Source organism: Balaenoptera ricei, chromosome 7 (assembly GCF_028023285.1).
Source record: "Balaenoptera ricei isolate mBalRic1 chromosome 7, mBalRic1.hap2, whole genome shotgun sequence".
NCBI classification, from domain to species: domain Eukaryota; kingdom Metazoa; phylum Chordata; class Mammalia; order Artiodactyla; family Balaenopteridae; genus Balaenoptera; species Balaenoptera ricei.
The window spans coordinates 85,550,500-85,556,232 of record NC_082645.1 but is presented as its reverse complement, the minus strand read 5'-3'; positions in this window follow the sequence as shown (position 1 = coordinate 85,556,232).

Sequence of the window (5,733 nt, the reverse complement as noted above, 5' to 3'; positions counted from 1 at the left end):
ATGTAAAGCCTCAGGCCTTCAGATTGACCCCACTAAACAGTCTCTAGGCAGCCCCATGGGTCTTTTTTTGCAATTCATAATTCACAATTCATAATTCATATAATTCAGTATAGCATGATCTAGCCCTGCATGGAGGGATTTATATATTAGACCAAGTTGACCCAATTGCAGAGGGAAGTTTTAAAATGATAGACATATTCCTTATACTTTTTCTAGGATTCCCTCAATGAGAGAATATATACTCTTTAAATTAGCTACTTATTTAAGAAGCCAGAATTCTGTTCATCTTAGAAACTCTTTAGGGCAAAAGTAATTTAAATCTCTGCAAAACGTGCTCAATTTCATTCGTGTTCTGTGGATGAAAGTTCTACTTTCTTAGGGTTCTATTTATCTTTACCTGGAGTTGTCCTTTTATCATTCTCTTCATTATATTCTTTTTCTCAAACTTCTCTAAGTAAGGAAGGGGAAGAAGAAAGTTAGGAAGGAACAAAGAAAGATCGTGATGCCAATGGATCTTCTACTTAGAAAACTGTGAAGTTTTACACAAATGTACAGTTCTGTGGTTAAAAGGGAAAACAGATTGCTGGAGATCCTTCTTGTAATAACTAAAAATTCTTCAAAACCCTAATGCTTCTACTCCAAGGGGCTCATTGTCAAATAAAGCGGCTCATAAACGCCTAAATCCTCCATCCATTCTGCCAAGCATTCCATCCTTTAAACAGCCTGAAACATGCTTCTTGTGTTTCCTGTCAATATTATTCCCAGAGAGATAAGTTCCATGTCTCCTGTGTAGATGCATGGATCCACCTTGAATGAATGAGATCTCAGAACATATAGCTACCCCAAGAAGAGGAGCAAAAATACCTTCTAAGGTGCCTTGTGACATTGTCAACACTCTGTGTTCTTTTAATAAGATAGTAAAGCCTTAGAATGTTTTATTATCAAATAGTTATTAGATCAACATTCCTTGACAGGCATGACACCAACAGGATATAATGCAAATCAGTGTTCAGATTCTTTTTCTAAATTCTTGTGTGCAAAGGAATTATATGAGGCTTTTCAAAGTCGAAGCCTAGAGCATGATAATAGCAAATGCTTACTCTCTACCAGTAATATGCATGTATCAATTACTTAAACCTTACAACCCTATCAGATGAGGGTGCTATTAATACCATGATCCCCTTTAGCAGATGAGAAAACTGAGGCACAAGGAGTTTTAAGTAGTTTTCCCGAAGTCTTACAGCTGGGAAAGCTGGGGTTTGAACCCATGCAGTTTGGCATTAAAGTCTGGGCTTGTAAGCACTGTACTTCACTTCCACACTATACAGATGTGTCTGCTTAAACTTCCAAAGATATTGATGATGTACAAATGCCAACCCCACCACTCCCAAATCTCATCATTTTGGTTAATCTGGAGACAATTTCAAGGTCCCTAACATCTGTCGTATGAAGCTATGTTGCAAAACACAGTGAAATTTCTTATAAAAATACAAGATAAAAAATGCTCCTCACATATTTATATCTGGCATTGGTGCATCTAGTACAATGGGAAATAGCTTTGCCGTTAGTCTATTTAATGTGAAAGATCATGATAAATAATCTCTTCATTGTGCCATTGTCAAAATAAGCACCCATTAAGTATTTGCTGGATTTTATCCATAGTGAGGAAACGCAGGAGATTATCTCAACCTAGAGCAAAGTTTATCGTGGCTCCCAGAGTGATATGTTATCCTACATAGAAACTTAGTGGCATTCTCAACCTAATTATTTGTTTTCATTTATCTTTTTTTCCCTAAAGCCAGCATGTATTTTCCTTATTCTATATAGTGTCTTGAAATTTATATATTCAATTTAACATTTTTATTCAGAGTTAAAATACTTTCTTTTTAACTTAAGGTACTCAAACACAAGATTGTAAATCAATTAAAAGTGAAATTTCAGAAAAATAATCACTTGACTTTCAATAAGTATCTGTAGTAATAAGTATTCATTAGTGAAAAGAAAAATGCTACTTAAAATAAGACACGTGGTGTTTAACTTTTATCTCTGATAAATGATGATGCCTTTTAGTATATGTCAAGATAAATATACTTTCTTCAAAGAGGAGTCTGAAATGGGATTCTATAAGTGCTCAGAATATTAACTTCTGATGACATTAAGACTATCAGTGATTCAGATGACTTTGTGGAGGCAGTAAAGTATATTGAAAAAGCAAGGGTTTAGAAATTCAGATTCCTAATGAATAGCTCAGTTTTTTCATATGATAAATGAGAATAACAATGCCTACCTCAGAGAAATGTTGTGAGACTAAAGACACTGCAATGTGCTAGGAAGTCAATAAGTAGGGCTTATTATTATTATTATTATTATTATTATTATAATCATCATCATCATTATCTTTTGATCTGAGAGATGTTTGATTTTATTTCCAGTATGAAGTCATTAATTATAATAAACTGTTCACTAAAAGTGTGTGTTCTGTCTTTGGCAGCCATTGGGATCATCTAGGAAACTAAAACACACTAATGTCAGTGTCCCACACTCAGAAATTCTGAATTACTTGGTCTGGCATTCAGGAGTTTTAAAATATCCTCAGGCAATTCTAATATGCAGTCAAGATTGAGAATCAGCACTAAAATAATTCAACTCAAAATCAACATACAGAAATTAGTTGCATTTCTATACACTAACAACAAACATATCTGAAAAAGGAAACAATCCTATTTACAATTATATCAAAAACAAAATACTTAGGCATAAGCTTAACCAACAATGTGCACTGAAAACTATGACATTGATGAAAAAAATCAAAGAAGACACAAAGAAATGGAAAGATATTCTGTGTTTATGGATTGGAAGAATTAATACTGTTAAGATGTCCATACTACTCAAAGTCATCTATAGACTCAGTGCAATCCCTATCAATATTCCATTGTCATTTTTCACAGAAATAGAAAAAATAATCCTGAAGTTCGCATAGAACCACAAAAGACCCCAAATAGCCAAAGCAATTCTGAGAAAGAAGAACAAATCTGGAAGTATCACACTTCTTGATCAAAATATATTACAAAGCTATAGTAATCAGAACAGTATGGTACTGGCATAAAAATAGAAACATAGACCAGAATCAAGAGCCCAGAAATAAACCCTCACATATATGGTAACTAGTGTTTGACAAGGGAGCCAAGAATACTCTATGGGGAAAGGATAGTCTCTTCAATAAACGATGTTGGGAAAACTGGATAACCATGTGCAGAAAAATGAAGTTGAATCCCTATCTTACACCACTAACAAAAATAAACTCGAAATGAATTAAAGACTTCAAAAAAGACCTGAAGCTGTAGAATTCCTAGAAGAAAACATAGAAAAAAGCTCCTTGACATTGACCTTGACAGTGATTTCCTGCATAAAATACCAAAGCACAAGCAACAAAAGCAAAAATAAATAAGCAGAAAAAAATAAATAAATAAATAAATAAGCAGGACTACATCAAACTAAAAAGCATCTGTTCAGAAAAAGAAATGGTCAACAAAATGAAAAAGCAACCTATGGACTGAGAGAAAATATTTGTAAGCCATTTATCTAATAAGGGGTTAATATCCAAAATAAATAAGGAACTCATACAACTCAGTAGTGCAAAAATAAATAAATAAAAATGGGAAGAGGACCTGAATAGACATTTTTCCAAGAAAGACCTACAAATGGCCAACAGATACATGAAAATGTGCTCAACATCACTAATTATCAGGGAAACGTAAATCAAAGTCACAATGAGATATCACTCACCTCATACCTGTTAGAATGGCTGTTATCAAAAAGGCAAGAGATAACAAGTGTTGCAGAGGATATGGAGAAAAAGGAAACCTTGTTCATTATTGTTGGGAATGCAAATTGGTACAACTACTATGAAAAAAGTAAAATATTAAAAATCATATTATCCAGCAAACCCTCTTTTGGGTATATATCCAAAAGAAATGAAATCAGGATCTCAAAGAGATATATGTACTCCCATGTTCATTGCAACATTATTCACTATAGCCAGGATATGGAAACAACCTACATGCCCACCCACAGGTGAATGGATAAAGATGTGAGATATATATGATATTATTCAGCTATGAGAAAGAAGGAAACCCTGCCATTTATGACAACATGGATAAAACCTTGAGGGTATTGTATTAGTAAAATAAGTCATACAGAAAAAGACAAATACTGTGTGATCTCACTTATATGTGGGATCTAAAAAAGCCAAACTCATAGAAACATAAAATAGAATGGTGGTTGCCAGGGGCTGGGGGTAGGGGAAGTGGAGAGATGTTGGTTAAAAGATACAAAATTTCAGATAAGATGAATAAGTTCTGGAGATCTAATGTACAGCATGGTAACTATAGTTAGCAATACCATATTATATACTTGAAAGTTGCTAGGAGAGCAGATCTTAAACGTTCTCCCCGCACACACAAAAAGAAAATTACGTGAGGTGATGGAGGTGTTAGCTAACCTTATTGTGGCAATCATTTTATAATATACACTTGTATCAAATCTTCACATTGAATAGCTTAAACTTATACAATGTTACATGTCAATTATACCTCAATAAGGCTGGAAAAAAATACAGTAAAGTAACTCGACTCAGCAATAGACATTCTTGTATACCATCAAACATTGCAATCAATATTCTAGTGACATTAGGACTTCTGGTTTAAGGTGGTGCCAACCTAAGCAGCCTCTGGTACACAATCCACCAACTGTCCATTTAAAATACCTATTTGGACATCTAAAATTATGCAAACTCATATTACAAAAGAAAATAAAAGTTTACCACATGCCAGAATCTTCCTGGAATTTTCACAAGTAAGAGTGCTGGGGGCCAAATTCACAAACACCGTGGCTTTCCCACTCTGTCCCACTTCTGAGTCAGAATAACACCTTTGGCTATTGAGTAGGTAGAAAAATGCTATATTGTTATTCTCTCTTCAGTGATGCAGAAGCTAGCTCTATCAGAAAATAAGGCAGAAACTACTTCCCCACAACCAAAACATTTCCCTTAAAAGACCAAAACTAAGTTTTACCTTCCCTCCAGCATCCGTGCATCGCGTTTTACGTCCATTCAGAGACCATTACATGGTTTTTGTAAAGAAGGGAAGTGATTAGGGTGCATTACTCTCTGAGAAGAATGTACCTTTAGATGAAGTGTCCCAACAGGGCCAAGGAATGGTATGTGCTCTAAGACTACAATGCCCAGTATGAAGATCTCTAGTCACATGTGACTATTTAGATTTAAATTAATTAAAATTATACAAAGTTAAAACTTTAGTTCCTGAGTCATACTAGCCATATTTCCAGTACCCAATGGTCACACGTGACTAGTAGCTACTGTGCTCAGCAGTGCAGATTATAAACCATCTCTGTCATCAGAGGAAGTTCTGTTGGACAGTGCCACTCTAAGATAAAATCTTCAATAAAATATGGAATAGTAATAATACCAATTTCATAGAATTTTTAAAGCCTACCAAACAAAGACCACCAGGAGCATAATTAAAGCCAATGTTTGTTGAGCTGGGTGCATAGGGAAGGAGGTATTTCAGAGGAACCCTGGGTTATTTCAAGAGGGAGCAGTTAAAGAGTACTTGCAGCATATGGGGGCTTGGAGTAATCAAAGGATGGCCTTGACAGGGTAAGTTGCTGAAATAGTCCATGGTCTTTAAACACATGAGTTTGTGCAGAGATATT